Source organism: Pan paniscus, chromosome 9, assembly GCF_029289425.2.
Source record: "Pan paniscus chromosome 9, NHGRI_mPanPan1-v2.0_pri, whole genome shotgun sequence".
Lineage (NCBI taxonomy): Eukaryota > Metazoa > Chordata > Mammalia > Primates > Hominidae > Pan > Pan paniscus.
The window spans coordinates 126,803,570-126,821,333 of NC_073258.2; the positions used below are offsets into that span (position 1 = coordinate 126,803,570).

Consider the following 17,764-nt stretch of genomic DNA (forward strand, 5'->3'; position numbering starts at 1 on the left):
GGCTGAAGGGAAACCAGCTGGGAGACTAGCAAGAAGTGAGAGCCTGATCTAAGGAAGCCAAAATGGGGCTAGAGGCCGGGCATGGTGGCTCACGCCTATAATGCCGGTACTTTAGGAGGCCAAGGCAGGAGGATCACAAGGTCAGGAGTTCGCGACCAGCCTGGCCAACATGGTGAAACCCCGTCTCTACTAAAAATACAAAAATTAGTCAGGCGAGATGGCGGCGCCTGTAATCCCGGCTACTCAGGAGGCAGAGGCAGGCGAATCGCTTGAACTTGGGAGTCGGAGGTTGCAGTGAGCCAAGATCTCACCATTGCACTCCAGCCTGGTGACAGAGCAAGACTCCATCTCAAAAAAAAAAAAAAAAGTTGGGGGAGGTGGGCTAGAGTTGGGGGGGGTGGACTAGAGGTGGGCAGATGCATGCTTAAGCAGGAAACCTGGCAAGACACACTGGGTGTTAAGAATGAGGCAGAAGGCCTGGGAAATGTTGACACCCTTCTCCAGGATCGGATCTTCAGAAATGTGAGCAGACTCAGAGGGAAGCAAGAGTCCTGCTTTGGTCTCAGAGAACTTAAGGTGGAGCTCAGAACAAAGTCCTTGGCTGGATATGCAGATCTGGGGTCATGGGCATGAGGGTGTAGCTTAGCTGGAAGTGGGGAGTGTGCAGAGGGAGGAGGGAAGACAGCATTGGATAGCCACAGGTAGCCATGGGAAATCCCAACCAATGTGCATGCATCTACCGGAGAAAAGAGGACCCACGAAGCAGACTGAAAAGAATCTTACAAAGTTGTAGAAGAGATCCAGGAAAGAGCAGTGTCACGCAGCACGAAGGGGCAAAGCATGTCAGGACTGCGGGGAAGGTCAATGATGTCAAACACTGCTGACAAGTCCAGTAAGGAAAAGACTGAAATGTGACTACAGGTGGTCCCTGATGACTTCACAGAGGGCATTTCTTTTCTTTTTTTTTTTTTTTTTGAGATGGAGTCTCACTCTGTCACCCAGGCTGGAGTGCAATGGCGCAATCTCAGCTCACTGCAACCTCCGCCTCCTGGGTTCAAGTGATTCTTCCACCTCAGCCTCCCGAGTAGCTGGGATTACAGGCACCTGCCATCATGCCCAGCTAATTTTTATATTTTTGTAGAGATGTGTTTTCACTATGTTGGCCAGGCTGGTCTTGAACTCCTGACATCAGGTGATCCGCCCAACTCGGCCTCCCAAAGTGCTGGGATGACAGGCGTGAGCCACCGTGCCTGACCCACAGAGGGCATTTCTGTGATGACAGTGCATGCCAGGCTACAATGCGTTGTGGAGTCAATGTGACATGAAGGGAGAAAAAACAGGGGACACTTACGAGAGGCTTGACTAAAAGAGAAGACATGAGGGGTCATAGAGACTTCAGGTGGAAGGAAGGTTTCATTTTGTTTTTAGTACGGGAAATACTTGAATGAGTGTATTGCTAAGGAGAGGTGGAGCTTAAAGATTCAGAAAAATCTCAGGACGAAAGAGAGGATCTTAGAGCAAGGTCCTGGAGGACACAGGAAGAAATGGGATCCCGCTGACATGCCCCTCTTCCTGAAACATTCTTAGCTCACATCAGCGGAAACAGACTCTGAGACTCTGAGGTTTTCATGAAGGAGGATTACTGGGGGGAGATCTGAGGAACCAGCCCTGACAGGGAGCCCTCATGGAAAACGAGGGTGGCTGAGGCATGGAGGTTTGTACAGCGTCACAGGCAATGGAGGAAATTCTTTCCTGATGGACTCCTTTTTCTTTTCAAAATGAGAAATTGTTGAAAAAAAGTGCTTGAGATCTCCAGAAGAGTGGAAAAGACCTGGAATGACCTTAGATGACAGTAGGAATCACAAGCTGGGATTAGTTTGTACCCTGGAGGGTGCAACAAAGATCAGATGCCATAAATCTGTGGTGTTACCATCTTTTAGGCTGAGTGATTTTTCCCTGGTCGGGCTCTGCATCCCAGAAATACAAGCAGAAGAGGAGGCTGAGGGTGAGGTTAACCTAAGGCACATTTCTGGGCTTCTGGCCTACTCTCTACTCCTGCTGGGCGCCTGTCTCCAGCTGGGACGAAGGGAAGAGCCTGCAGGTCATGCCTCTACTTGAAGCTTCCTTCTCTCTCTCAGGGTTGCTATTTATTATGTCTTGGCCAGTGCACCAGTCCAAAAGTTGAAAAAAAGCAGAGTACACATCAAACCATTCCCAGAATCAAACTCTAGGATGATTTAAAGATCAGTGAGTCAGATACATGTGGATTAAATTTTCCTCTAACTACATACTTGGTTAGAAAATCCTAGCCTGGGACTTGGAAGTGATGGGTCCTGTTTGGGACACCCAAGTTGCTATAAAGGGGTACAACGTGTGTTCAGTTCCAGTCCCTGGATCATCAGGCAAGGTCTGAAAACCTCTGTTTGAGACGGCATAAATTCCCAGGACTGCAGACCACTGGACCAAACTTCTAGGAGGCAAGACTTGTGGACCCTGGTGAGAACCCAAGCCAAACCTTTCATGGGGCCAGCCTTGGGAGAAACTGGCCCTGCTTGGCTGGCTTCTGCTACTGTCACTCATCCTTTCTAAGTGACAGCAGCCTTGAGGCCACAAAACAAAGGCCAAAATGGCTTCAAGGACAGTAAGCTGAAGGTAAGTTTGGATAACTTCTTTAGATCAAAAAAGAGGAACCCCAGGTTAGAAGGCAGGTAATTTTCTGGAATAAATGAGTTTGAAAATATAAAAGTATGGAGAAGAAAAGAGCAACATTTTGTCAGGGACAGAAAAAAAAAAAAAAGAGCCAAAAGACCCCAGTCTTCACTCTGGTTCTGTAATTTTAAGGAAGTCACTATCCCCTTGAGGTTTTGGCACCCTCTGCTGAAAATGTAAAGGTTTGGATTCAATGATGACTCATCTTTTATTTCTGATCTTACTTATCTAGTTTTATGTCCTTTATGCTCAATTTAAGCTCTTCCATGCTCTGCATTTCCCATATCCATTTTTCTTCTTCCCAAGGGGCATGAAAGTATTTGGTGAGCTAAAAGATGTTGGCTTTCTTTTCCTGTTTCTTGCTCAAACCCCAGTTGGTTCTCCAAGCTGTCATTAAACCATCCATCCATTCATTCATTCATTCATTCATTCATTGATACCAGTTTCCCTCCACCACTCTAACTGGAGCTGAGCAATTAGACACATGGTAACCTTGTGCGCAAGAAGTTAAGAAGTCTACCAGGGACTCCAGAGGCCAAAAAATTGGCAAAAATTAGGCAAGGGGCAGGCCCACTTGGACCCCATGCTTCTTCCTCATCAGTTAGCAAAGGGAGAGGTCTCTTTTTCCAGCCCTCTCTCCCTCTGCTCATACCTTGGTGAAAGGAAATAATGACCCACAATGTGACCCCATGCCGAGGACGGAGAGGGGAGAGAGATACGCAAGGGTGATGAGGCTTTGTGTCAGGTGGCAGTAGCTGGCAGCTCTCCACGCCTTGATCCCAAGGCCACATTCTCTGGTGGGAGGGGAGCCAGGAAGAGATCCTTGAAATGGAACACTGCAGTGCTCAGGATGGACCAGGCTCCACAACAGCTGCCCTGCAGATGGGGAAGAGCATTTGAATCTTGAGTTTATATTTCTAGAAAAACTCCCCCTCCCCCTCTCCCTTGCTGTATTATGGGTTTTTTTGTGAGGTTTAGAAAAATAAACAGAATCTAACCATAACTGTCTGAAAGTGCTAAATTACCAAGAAAGACGTAACAGATTAGCAGCGCAAACTGAGCCTGGGTGGGAGACAGCCAGCACACGAGGGATCCGAGAACGACCCGTAGGGTGGTGGTTTCTCTGCTTTTCCTCCTCCCGCAGAGTGAGCTCTCTTCACACACTGCAGCCTCTCTGGTGGAGCTGAAGGCTGAGCTGCATTGTCCAGAGAGCCTGAGGTTTAGAAATGGGGTACCATGTCCACTTTCAAACCAGCAACACCCCCAGACTTGAAAAGATCTGGCTCATGCCATCAAGTCCATCTCTGGCTCTCAGGTAGGACTGCTCCTGTCACCCTGGTTGGAGGTGAAACTCTTTTCTGTTTCCAGAGACAACCTTCTCAGATGAACCTGGAGGGCATTACGTTAAGTGAAATAAGCCAGGCATAGAAAGATAAAGACTGCGTGATGTCACTTATATGTGGAATGTAAGAAAGTCCAACTCATAGAAACAGAGTAAAACGGTGGATCCCAGAGGCTATTGGGTTGGAGGATTGAGGAGATATTGATCAAAGAACACAAAACTTCAGTTAGACAGGATGAATATGTTCAGGAGACCTATTGTACATCAGGGCAACTACAGTTCAAAACAATATATCTTATATTTTAAAATTGCTCAGAGAGTAGATTTTACATGTTCTTAACCACCATTAAATAAGGATGTGAAATAATACATATGTTCAATAGTTTGAATTAGCCATGCTGGCCTGTATACATATATCAAAACATGATGTTATATGCCACAAATAGGCACAAGTTTTACTTGTCAATCTTTTTAAAAATAAGCTTTTAAAAAGAAACAACCTTCTTTATCTTTTCCCCAGGAATCTGGGAAGGTGTTTAGGTGAGTAATGATTCAAAACTCCCAGAATGTGGGAATCGAAAGGATCTTAGAATACGGCCCCCATCCTTCACTTTACAAATAAATGAACTGAGGTTCACAGGGAGGAAGCAACTTGCCCAAGATCCCCCAGCTGGTGAGTGGCAGAGCTGGGACTAGAACCCGGGTCTCCTGAATCCCTGCAGATGCACATTCTGTAGCAGCTACTTCCAGGCCTTCCATCCAATTGCCCAATTCCCCTTTCCTCATTATTTTTCACTGGGTTGTGTCCAGTGAATTTATATGCTTTTGGCCAATCTGCAACTATAGCTTCTATGATTTTGAAGTTCTCATATCTTAACCTTAAGGTCTTCTCAGAGATCGACACCATCCTGGCTAACACAGTGAAATACCGTCTCTACTAAAAATACAAAAAATTAGCTGGGCATGGTGGCTGGCGCCTATAGTCCCAGATACTCGGGAGGCTGAGGCAGGAGAATGGTGTGAACCCGGGAGGCGGAGCTTGCAGTGAGCTGAGATAGCGCCACTGCACTCTGGCCTGGGTGAAAGAGCGAGACTCCATCTCAAAAAAAAAAAAAAAAGGTCTTCTCAGTTAAAGTCAGTAGCTTACCTTTCTTGAGCCCCTGCTATTTGTCAGCCACCAGGAACTCAAAGGTGAAAAAGGCACAGTGCCTGTCTTTAAACACTGATGGCCAGGAGCAGTGGCTCACACTTGTAATCCCAGCACTTTGGGAGGCCAAGGTGAGCAGATCACCTGAGGTCAGGAGTTCAAGACCAGCCTGGCCAACATGGTGAAACCCCGTCTCTACTAACAATACAAAAATTAGCTGGGCGTGGTGGTGCATACCTGTAATCCCAGCTACTCAGGAGGCTGAGGCAGGAGAATCACTTGAACTCGGGAGGCAGAGGTTGCAGTGAGCCGAGATTGCACCATTGCACTCCAGCCTGGGCAACAGAGCAAGACTCCAACTCAAAAAAAAAAAAAAAAAAAAAAAAAAAGACTGACATGAAGCCAGAGGGGAACTCTGGGGTTCTTTCTGACTAACAACCTGAACTCCTTCTGCTAACTCTACCTATTGCCCCACTACATCTTCAGGATGTGTGCGGGATGGGTTAGGAAGTAGAAGTTACCAGGTTAAGCTACAGTCTGTGAGGCACTGTCCTGGGTTCTGGAAGAGAGACCTCCCTACTCTCCAGGAGACATGTGAAAGACCAGCTTCTAGTTTACTAACAGATGCAGGGACAGATAACTGGGATTTGAATTATACCTCCACAATTTACTAGCAATGAGACCACAGGCAAATTGTCTAATCTTTCTGGGCCTCAGCCTCTTCTGAAATGAGGATAGTAAAGCCCATCTTATAAGGCTGTTATGAAAATCAAACAAAATATGTGAACTCCCTAGTTCCATGCCTAGTGCATAGGAGACCTCAAAAATGATACTTTCTTTCCTTTCTCTTGAATTCTAGTCTTATGTGACTGTGTGTTACCCAGAGCATGATGATTACTGAAGATTTAAATGTGTATTAGTCTGTTCTCACACTGCTAATAAAGACATACCTGAGACTGGGTAATTTATAAAAGAAAGTAGTTTAATTGACTCACACTTCCATATGGCTGGGGAGGCCTCGCAATCATGGAGGAAGGCAAATCATGAGCAAAGTCACGTCTCACATGGTGGCAGGCAAGAGAGCTTGTGTAGGGGAACTCTGCTTTATAAAACCATCAGATCTTATGAGATTTATTCACTATCATGAGAACAGCACAGGAAAGATCTGTCCTTATGATTCAATTACCTCCCACCAGGATCCTCCCATGATATGTGGGAATTATAGGAGCTACAATTCAAGATGAGATTTGGGTGGAGACACAGTCAAACCATATCCCAGTGCTTTGTGGAGAGACTGTTTCACTGCTATTCTCTTCCAAGCACAGCAAAGGGGGCTGGCTGGCCACCCTCTCCCTTGTAAGTGTGACTTCCCACTTCAAGTCTGCCTGGTGTACACCCTGATCTTGGCTCAGCACGACAACCCTTCCTTCAGGCTAAACTCTCTCCCTTGGCATCCACCATTGGAAAAGGATGAGCTGCCCTAATCTGAGCCACACTCTCTCTCTTTTGAAGAAACAAAAGTGAGAGGAAGCCATGGGGGAGATGCGTTCCTCCTTGATGCATCATAAAAGACACACAGATTTAATGTCAGAAGACAGGCTGGAAAGCCAGCCCTTCCTCCACATCCGTGTCATCCTAGCCTCACTGACCCTCAGTTTCTTGATCTGTGAGAAGGGAACACAAAAGCTGTTTCAGTTAGTTACTGTGAAGATTAAATTTGAAAAGACATACGAATAGTCATAACAAAGAGGAAAGTATTAACACTACGTCGATACCACTATACTATTATTGTCTCTTCTCCTGTTCCCCTGACACATCTCAAGTGAGAGCAGGCCCAGGCCAAATCTGCAGAAATTCAGTTTTATTCTTGCTAAGCAGCAGTCCTACCTGATGCTCTCCAGTCGGTAAGGGCAGGGCCCTCCTCTCTCCACCTGAGCTGTGGGAGGCAGAAGGCAAAAGGCCAGTCCCAGAACGGGAACCACGGAGCTGTCTCCTTCTCCATCTGTCTCTGGGGGAGTGCTCTTGGCAAGGAGCAACCGTTCCAAAGGCAAATGTCCAAGGTGAAATCCATCATGGGGCCCTGGACTGGGATAAGATAGAAGAAAGTAAATCAAGCCTCTCTGAGATAAGAAGACACAGCCTGGAGCATTTAAAAAATGCAACTCTACCAGCTGCCCACTTTTGCGAAGTTTTAAGGCAGAGGGCTATGCTAGGTAAGAAGGAACCCAGACCCCATCTCCCTATTTAAAAAGTGGGAGGAGCCCCGATGTGGGGCTTCTCTCTTCTCTCTCCCTCTTACTGCAAGTCTCAGCCAGAGAGGAGCAAAAGGCATTTTTAATGAATCTCTCTCAGCAAAGAAACAGGGAAACGTGGAGGCCGTCCGTTTGGTATCAGAGATTAAGGACAAGGGTTCTAGGGTCAGGCATTCTGGGTTCTAATCCTGACTTTTACACTATACGTGTAGTCTTAAACAATCTACTTAATCTCTATGAACCACAGTTTCCAACAGGGATAATATTACGCTATCTTATAGAACTGTTTTCAAGACTAAATACGGGAAAATTTTTATAGAGCATTTACTACAGTGGCACACAGAAAGTGTGTAATCAATAGTGTTATGGCTATTTATAAGATCTGTAAGAGATTGGGGAAGTCAATACCTCTCTAACTACCTTTTATCCCATTTGTATAGTCATCTGTTTAAATTCTCTGAATGGTATTCCCCAAAACAAATCTGGTAGCATCAGTCTTATGTGTTGAATGCTATTGAACAGTGGACATTTTTCTTGCCATTATGTCCCATTTGTGACCTATGACCACACCTGTTCCACTCACCACGTCTCCAAAAATTTGTACGTTTAAGTGCATGTCTGACTGGCTGAGCCTGGAACATCTACAAAGAGATGTTTTGACCACACTCAGGCCATGAAGGGAAGAAAATCGTTAACAGACACCTGGAGTCTGAAGATAGACATGTGGGGAGGCAAGGGAATAATGTCTTAGGCAGGAGATCCCTCAGTCAGAGGGGAGGACTCTGCATCTGAAAGAAGACCTTCATATCCCTCAAAGTCCCCCTTACCTTATCTTCATCTTTCTCTCTCTTCATTATCAATAAGCCACACATGTTTTCCATGTGCCTGGGCTTGGCGTGTGATGGGAGATGTTTATATCTTGGTCCCCAATCTAAAGCTATCAACAGGACGGGCACAGTGCACAGTGGCTTACGCCTGTAATCCCAGCACTTTGGGAGGCCGAGGCAGGTGGATCATCTGAGGTCAGGAGATCGAGATCAGCCTGGCCAACATGGCAAAACCCCGTCTCTATTAAAAATACAAAAATTAGCCTGGCATGGTGGTGGGCACCTGTAATCCCAGCTACTCGAAAGGCTGGGGCAGGAGAATCCCCTGAACCCGGGAGGCAGAGGTTGCAGTGAACAGAGATTGCACCACTGCACTCCAGCCTGGGTGACAGAGCAAGACTCCATCTTAAAAACAAAACGAAACAAAAAATAAAGAAAAATAAAGCTAGCAACAGTCTAATCAGAGAGGGAACTGAGAAACCTGGGATGTCTCAGGGAGTCTGGGAACCTGGCCTTCTTAGCATGGAACCCACTGTAGAGGGGAGATGGGTTCATGGCAAGGAAAGGGAAGCAAATACTCAAGGGCCCTGGAAGGGAGGCAGAAGCCTGTGGCTGCGGCGGCAGTCAGTGGAGGAGGCTTTACGGCTTCCTGAGCAAGGAACTGCATGATGAACATGTGAACATGGTGTGTGGGGTGGGCGGGCCAGACCAGAAGCCCTTGCGAGAGAATGAAGGAGCACAAGACCCAGCTTTGACCTTGGCTCAGGCACACACCAGCTGTGTGAGTGACACTGGGCAAGTCGCTTAACCTCTCTCCTGGTTTCTCACTTAGAATAATAAAGCCTGACTTCCAGGTTTGTCATGGAGCTGCGAGGTGACATATGGAAGGCTGCTTTGTGCAAATGTATGTGTTCTAGTAACTGGAGTGGTGTGCTGGGGAGATGAGCACTGCAGGAAGGGAGGCCACCTGGGGACAAGTGGGGCTGTATGGCCAGGCAGGCCTGTGGGGACAAGGGCAGCATGGAGTGGGGGAAGCACCTGAACCTTCTTCTACTGTGTGGCTCTCCTCCTGCTGCCCACGGGTTCTAGGGGCTGCATAGAAAGAGTCCCATGGACTTAAACCCTCTCTTGGCTTAAAACCCACCGTAAGAGGCAGATAGCTGAGAAGATCAGGGAGTGACAGAACATGAGTGGATATACAAATAGACAAGATTAACTATTCCCACTGTATACACAAGAGGCTTTGCTAACACTCGGCCAATTAGAAAACTAATCTAAACAGCCACTGGCTTAGATTCTCCTAGGAGCTCTCCAACAGCTGTTCGCTTGCACTTGCCGCTGCTCCCAGCAAGTGCCCTGAGGCTTCTCCTTGGGTCTGGCCCTCACTTGAGCCTCAAGGGCTCCTCAAGAGCAAAGGATTGTGTCGCTTTCCTTTCCTTTCCCTGAACTCCCCCTCGGGTCCTGCTGCTGTTATTACAGGGGGCTCCCTCCATGTACTGCCTCTGAGAAGCCTTCCACCGTACCCCTAAACAGAGGGACCATTACAGCACTTTTTGGGTTAGACTGCCATTCATCTGGGAGGCATGTACATGAAAAGAGTAAGAGCAAAGCCTTTGAAGTCTGATAAATCGGAGTTAAAAACTCCTAGATCTCTCACTGTTGTGCTCTCTCTGATACCCTGTTCCCTCGCCTAAAAAGAGGATAATAATGATACCTACTTAGGAATTAAAAGCAAGCTAGGCGCGGTGGCTCACACCTGTTATCCCAGCACTTTGGGAAGCCGAGGTGGGTGGATCACTTGAGGTCAGGCATTCAAGACTAGCCTGACCACTACGGTGAAACCCCATCTCTACTAAAAATACAAAAACTTAGCCGGGCGTGATGGCAGGCGCCTGTAATCCCAGCCACTCGGGAGGCCGAAGCAGGAGAATCACTTGAACCACTGCATACCAGCCTGGGCAACAGAGCGAGATTCCATCTCAAAAAAAAAAAAAAAAAAAGGAACTAAAAGCAAATATGTATATACAGGTGTATATATGTGTGTGTGTGTGTGTGTGTGATACCCCTCTATTTAGATAAGCAAATATATATATATTTATATATTTATATGACAAGCTAGTACAGCCCCTGCATACTGTAAGTATTCAATGCATTGCTTTTGCCATTATTATTACTATTGTACTGCTACTACTATTATAATTGTCATTATTGCTGTCTCTGAGTTACCCGAAGGCCAAAAACAACTTTGACTTGGGGGCAAGTAGCCTCTAACATGGTCCCTGATGGTCTCTGTCTCCCAGCCTCCACACCCTTGTGTAAAGCCCTCCCCTGGAGTGTGGGTGGAACCTGGGACTTGCTTCTAATCCAAGAATATGGCAAAGGCAATGGGATGTCACTTCCTTCCTCAGATTTCAAAAGATTGTGACTTCCGTTCTGCTGGCTGACCATCTCTCCAGCCTTCTCAGCTTGCACATCTCCATGAAGCAAGCTGCCATGTTGGCAAGACCTACGTGGCAAGGATTTGAGAGCATCCTCTGGCCAGCAGCAAGCTAGGAACCGAGGCCCTCAGTCCAACAACCCTCAAGGGACTGAATTCTGCCAACAAACACATGAACTTGGATGTGGATCCTTCCCCAGGTGAGCCTTCAGACGAAATGCCAACCTTGGCCAAAATTTTGGTTACAGCCTTGTGAGAGATTCTAAAGAAAGGACCTGGCTAAGTTGTGCCCTGGCTCTTGGCCCACAGAAACTGTGAGATAATAAAAGTGTGTTGTTTTAAACCATGATGTATTATGGATTTGTGACACAGAAATAGATAGCTAATACAACCTCTCTGTCTTCCTAGCTCAGCATTTGGCATATGGAGTGGAAGTCAAGTGTCAGTTGAGTGTATGAATGAATGAATGGTGATGGTAACAGGTAAACTCATCAGGACCTAAGAAAGGCCTAGACAGGCTAGATCCAAAGAGAGAGCTCTTTCCCAGCACCCACTGCCTGTATATTCTGTCTTCTCTCCCTCACGACCCTAGGTCCCTCCTCCCTTCCCCCGTCCTCAGGACCTTGTTCTCCTCTTGGTTCCTGCATTTACTCATTCTCTCTGAATTTTTATTTTCCTCCTTAAAAAATAAAAAATCCAGCTCTCTCTCAAATATCTGCCTCTGGTGAACTGGAATAATTTTTGGTGGAAAGCAGTCTTGTCCAGAAAGGCTCTTACCCACCCTGCTCAGGAATGTGGTTGCTGCAGATATTAAAACAGACCTGCAGGCGTCTGCAGTGAGTGGGGAGCTCGTGCCAGCAATGACCTCAGCCCGCACAGCAGGGCTCTTACCTAGGACAAGCTGCTGCATTGAGCTGGATCACAACAGACCTTCTCCAAACTCTTCCCCTTCCAGGTATCCCAGGCTGCACTCTCTAGTTTAATGCCTGAGACACACCTTTGCACCCAAGCCTGGTATCAAAAGTCAAGGGTGGTGCCACCAGGCCTGTGAGGGAGGATGCTGTGGGTCCCACTGTCCCTTCATATTCAAGTGGCTTTGGCTAAAGAATGTGGGCCTCACGCTGGCAGCCCCCTTTCCTGTCCTGTTCTCCTGACTCCATGCCTCCCACTCCTGACAGCTCCAAGGGATCCTGTTCAGGTTGAGAGGTATCAGGCTTCATTTCTTCTGCAAGAGGCACCCTCCCAGGGAAGGCCAGGATTCTCAGGGCAGAAACCGGAGCCTGGGACCCCTCATGGTAAGGCTCCCCATTGTGTGGCTGAGCTTGCATTCAGGCTTAGATCTTTTCCTGCTTAATTCAGCTCCCGTTGTTGAATCCGAAGCTGGCTAAGATGAAGTAGCAACTCGTGTCAATTTTCAGATTTCCCTCTTCCACTGGGAAACTCAGAGAACTAGGAGTATCCCAGCCATAATCGATTCCAGCCTCCAAACTCAGAAACCTATCCTAGGATCATCCCAGTAATTACCACAACAGCTAACGTTTGCCTAACACATTCTTGGATGCAAAGTACTTCTACACATGCTATTTCTCATAAGAATCCTACAATATTTTTAGCCCCATTTAACAGAGGAATAAATTGTGGCTCAGAGATAGTAAGTAGAATTTTCCCAGTTACGTAGTGAGCAAGTGGTAGAAGGGGAACCTAAACCAAGGTCTATTGACTCATACATAGTCCAGTCTTCTTTCCACTACTCCCAAATCTGTAAGGCTCATTTTCCTGTAACTTTGCATTTCATTTGTAAGTTGATCACTTTGTACTTACGTATACCCATTATATTGTCCAATTCCTGCTACTTCCTCCTTAGTCTTCACCCATGCCAGCCTCTGGAGGGCTGGGTCAAGTAGCTTTAAGCAGATCAGCAATGGATTGACCACTGGCCTTCAAGTCTGGAGATCCAGGTTTTAAGCTCTGGCTCTGCCACTAATGAGGGGTGTGACTTTGAGTCAGTTACCTCACTTTTCTACCTTACTTTTGCAATGTGAAGGTGATAAATTGCGTGATCACTGGAGTCACTTCCAGCTCTAGAACTATGATTCTTTGATCTAATTCCTGGTTGGGCTCCCTCTTGGGGAGGAACAATTTTTCAAGACAATGGCAAATTCACTCTTGCACTATGAATGCCATCCGGAGCTTGGGCTGAGAAGGGTGAGCGTTTAGCTAACTGCTCCAGTGATGATAGGAAGACCCTGTCCCCCACCTCTGCCTGAACAGGTCCCTTCATTGCTGGCTTCTTTTATCTGTCCTTCCACAACATGTTGTGACCTCTTTTGGGTAGGATTGTAAGCTCCCAAAGGCCTCTGTCCTTGATCCTCTTTGACCAGTGATTATTGCCCAACCCGGTACCAGACAGGCTGGCACTTCCCTGATCTCCTCAGGATGTCTGTGAGCCCAGGATGAAGGTTATTCACAATCCCCGGTGCTAGGGAGACCCAGGGGGCCCTGCAGCTGCTCCCGGCTGTCTGGCTGAACAATGCCGATTCTGTCAGGTCTCCCGGCTGAGCCTTCTTGCAGAGGGTATTCGGGTTGCAGTATTAACTGGAGGCATCTCAGCTGCTTCCTGTTCCTTGGGTCTCAGCACAGATTCCTGAGTGAAGACAGTCAGCCCGGCTTTGCATCTGACCCGAGTCCCCAGCAGTTGGGGTTGGGGGCAGGAAAGATGAAAGAGCTTCGCCATCATCTCAAAGCAAGGAGTCAAACCTCCTCAGCTGGAAGGGGCCCAAGGACCAAGTGCCCGTTAGACACTGCTCCCAGACATGTCAACCAGGCACAAGGACAGGAGTGTAGCTCAGTTCTCAATCTTTGGGAAGGTAACTCTGCAGCCTCCTAGGTGACTTCTTTCAGGACAAAAATCTAAGAACAACTCTCCATTCTGCAGCCAAACCACTTGTACAAACTACTGGTATTACTTGTACCAGTGTGAACTCCCCACTTCAGCAAGATACATTCTCCTGCCTATCTCCCCCGCTCAGCTGTCCCCCACAATTACGAAGCATGGCAAGTGCTGTCACCACGTTCCTATGTCCTTCCCCATTTCCACAGCCACTCCAGTTCTTTTCTGGCATCACATCTCTGCTATAAGACTACTTATCATCTCCCTAAAACTGCTGTAACTGATACCATGAGACTCTAGCTAGGCTATGCATTCTCATTTGTTTTTCTTCCAGATTTCTTTTTTTTTTTTCTTTTGAGACAGAGTCTCGCTTTGTCATCCAGGCCGGAGACCAATGATGTGATCTCTGCTTATTGCAACTTCCACCTCCTGGGTTCAAGCTATTCTCATGCCTCAGCCATCCAAATTGAGCAGCTGAGACTAGAGATGTGTGCCACCATGCCCGCTAAGTTTTGTATTTTTAGTAGAGACAGGGTTATGTTGGTCAGACTGGTCTCGAACTCCTGACCTCAAGTGATCCACTCACCTCGGCCTCCCAAAGTGCTGGAATTACAGGCATGAGCCATCACACCTGGCCTTTCCCCAGATTTCTAAATATTCCATGCTTACCTGACAATTTTTGCCAATGTAGTGACCTTGGCATATTCCTTCTCTCTCTCTCTTTTTCTTTTTTGCTTATGTTAGTGTCTCTCAAACCTACTCCGTAATCTGGGAGTTCCTCCGCTGTACAGACAGTCTCCTCCCTCCCTCTGAACTGTTGCTGATGCTTGCTTTCTGATTAGTGACCATCAGGAAGTCCCACCTGAGAACTAACGCTCTGCCTACAGTTGAATCCCATTTCCTGTTTGGTTGGAGCCTGGAAATGTGATAAGGCTTTGGCCAGCTGCCACTATATTAGCTGGTCCCCAAGGCCAATTTGGGGATGTAAAGGAGAAAATGACTCCTGTTACTTAAATAGTGTTTCAGAAATGCCCCAGAGTAGAAACAATGGTCCTTGCTGCACCCGGATCCCCTGTAACCCTCTTCTTTTGCACCCAGCATCCTGGCCTGCCAGACGGCAGTTCTAGCAAGACGTACTATGTAATGAGGAAGGTAACTCAAGGCTGGTCACACCAGAGACTTGTGGAAGGGCAGCCGCCAGGCAGGGGACACAGAGGCTCAGCAGAGGAAGACTCCAGTCAGGTGGCCAGCTCCGTCCTCTGCTATCTCTACAAACGGGCTAGTTTCTTTAAGATTTTTTTCCTTGAGTCCTAACGAAAAACAAGTTGGAACCATGATTGGGGGCGGGGGTGGGGGCTGCAGGGCAGAGTTTATAGGTACTTGCAATTTCTTAACGGCTCCCTCCTCACCCATTCCTCTGCATTTTTCTCTTTTATTAACGTGGCATCTTTCCCAGGACACTTTATGGGACCGTGTGTTTTCACTTATGCCCTGATTAGGGTTGATTGTGTCTCTCTCTATGAAGAGCCCTCAGATCTTGCTCAAGGCCTCCCCTGCACCCCCTGCAAGGGTGCAGGCCATTCTTTCGCTCCAGGGCTCCTGGGCTAATCTCTTAACCTGTCCCCAAGGGCTCCACTGGGTTTTCTACCACACAAGGCACTCTTCTGCCTTAGGGTCGCACCTCATTCGGACCCCAAATAAGACACCCCAGTTGGCTTACTCAACTCTGAAGTGATTCCTGGCACTTGCCCCCAAATTAAATCTGCCCCAGAGGATGAAGAGGAAGATTTGCCACACTGAGGATTTTCTTTTTCTTTTTCATTTTGAGACGGAGTTTCACTCTTGTTGCCCAGGCTGGAGTGCAATGGCACAATCTCAGCCCACTACAACCTCCACCTCCTGGGTTCAAGCGATTCTCCTGCCTCAGCCTCCCTAGTAGCTGGGATTACAGGCATGTGCCACCACGCCCGGCTATTTTGTGTTTTTAGTAGAGACGGGGTTTCTCCATGTTGGTCAGACTGGTCTTGAACTCCCTACCTTAGGTTATCCACCCGCCTTGGCCTCCCCAAGTGCTGGGATTACAGGCGTGAGCCACGGCGCCTGGTCTGAAGATTTTCAAAGGAATGTGCTGTGAGCCCTGAAGGCCATTGCCCAAGAGGAGGCTCTGAAAATGTTTTGAGCAATAGCAGCTCTGATAGAACACAGCTTTCCAAGGGGCCCGCTTTCAAAGGCACGGCACGCTTTTCAGAGAGTCAAGCTTTGGCGTGTTTATTAAAAAAGACACCCATGCTGCTTTCAGGAATGCTGAGCTCTTAGCTCTTCTTTTCTCTTTAACTCAATTCCAAGAGGGGCTGGGACCGAGGTTTGGCGCTTACTTGCTCTCCTTCAGCCCCGTTTTAGAAATGTTTCCACCTACCCGTCTCCTGTTATCTGGGAGACTGCTCCGTTTCACTCAGACATGAAGCAGCAGGCTTGGTGGCAGCCCTGTGATCTTTGAAAGCATACCCTCTGGGAGTAGCAGTTTCTTCTATTGTAGAATGGGGAAAGTAATACATATTCTGCAAGCCTGTGAGAATGAACTGGAGCGATGTCTGCAAGAGGCCTGGCATGCTAAAGGCCTTCAGTAAATGGTAGGGATTTTTGTTATTAATACTATTACCAATATTAAGCAATTAGCCAATATATATTGACCTCTTTGAGAATCTGCTTTTGTTCCCTGGTCCCTCCTCTTGTTCATCCAGGCCTTCTCCTACTGCAACCCTTTCCTTCTGGAATGTCTGTGGACAACACAACATCAAACTCCCCATTCCTGGCTCCAGGGCAAGAATCTCTGAGTCCTTTGGGAAGTGCAGTGCTGGGATCATTTTCCTGTTGTCAGCGGCTCTGGAAGAGGCATTAGCCCCACAAGGCTTGATGTGGGAAGTTTTTACAGGTACTGCTCATCTGGTGGGCAGATGTAGCTTTGCAGCAAGATAGAGCTCTGTCTTCCAGATGGGGGGTGCCTGGGAGTCTTGAGGTAGAACTGGTTCCTCTCTGCTTGGAGCCAGTGTGGGCACACACATGGGCCTGTCGTCTCCTTCAACAGCCCTGGGATCGTTGATCCAAGTTAGATGGAGTGCCTTTAACCCCTGAAATTCACATCCTGGCAATCAGCTGACCATGCCTCCATCATCTCTGTTCCCTGCAGCCCCGACCTCTGCCATCCCCCAACACACAGACACACACAGTGTTATTTCCAGGGAAGAGGAGGATAGTCCTGGTCAATAGCAGTGGACACACTGGAGGTTTCCCCTCAAGGTAAGAGTGTCATTCATTTGCACATTCTCAAGGAGGTGAAACAGGATGCAGAGGGCTTCTCAAGGTAGGGTTACCCCAGAGCATTTGAGCATTTTCCTAAAGGAAGATGAAGGGAGTAGTAGCCACCAGTGGCTGAGTTCTCCTCCCCTCTACATCCCACTGGATATCACCAATCCCTAATTCTCCACTCCAAAGCCCTAGCTCTGCCTTGATAGAGTGGGGATGTGCCTGGGCCATTAGTAGCCATTGTCCACTCTTTTATTGCTTGGGCTTTTTAGGGGGACCTTTATGCGAAGATGCTCCCAACCTCATCACATCTGGGACCTTTTTGCGAAGACGCTCCCAACCTCATCACATCTGGCCAAAGTGCTTTTAGTCACAAGCGGCAGAACTCAGTTCACAGGAACACATATGAAAAGTGGATGTAGAGAGAACTATGAGGGATATGAGACTTTAATTAAACAAAGTACCCGGCCTCGTCATTCTCTCTCCTCCTGGGCTGTGGTCTCTTGGCTCAGCCTTTCTCTCTTCGTGACTTTGGTTTGCCTATGGTTTTATAACATGGCCCTAACAAGTAAGTCCTCCTTGATCATGCCATTTACTTGAGCTCCCTATGACCAAACAGAGTCTGCTTTTTAATTTCTGCTTTTTAATTTCAAACTCTTAACAGAGAAAAACCGGATGGCTGTTTATTGCCAACACATTGGCTGGCCTTGGGTACTTATTCCTGGTCTAGTTAGCTGCGGCTAAGGAGCAGAGCATGTGGTATGAAACACATATAAGGTAGCAGGGGCTGAAAGTGGGAAACAACTTCTCTGAGAAGAACCCAAGCTGGTATTCCACCCAAGGTGTGCCTGATGCAC

The 17,764-nt window shown here is 47.5% G+C and overlaps 1 long non-coding RNA gene across 1 annotated transcript; it reads left to right on the forward strand.

Annotated features, from left to right (window-relative positions):
- Positions 1 to 2,303: 2,303 nt before the first annotated feature.
- LOC134731211 (uncharacterized) lies at positions 2,304 to 17,477 on the forward strand. The gene is made up of 4 exons (XR_010113408.1): positions 2,304 to 10,914; positions 16,346 to 16,536; positions 16,792 to 16,901; positions 17,180 to 17,477. It is a non-coding gene; the product is annotated as an uncharacterized LOC134731211 (long non-coding RNA).
- Positions 17,478 to 17,764: the final 287 nt, after the last annotated feature.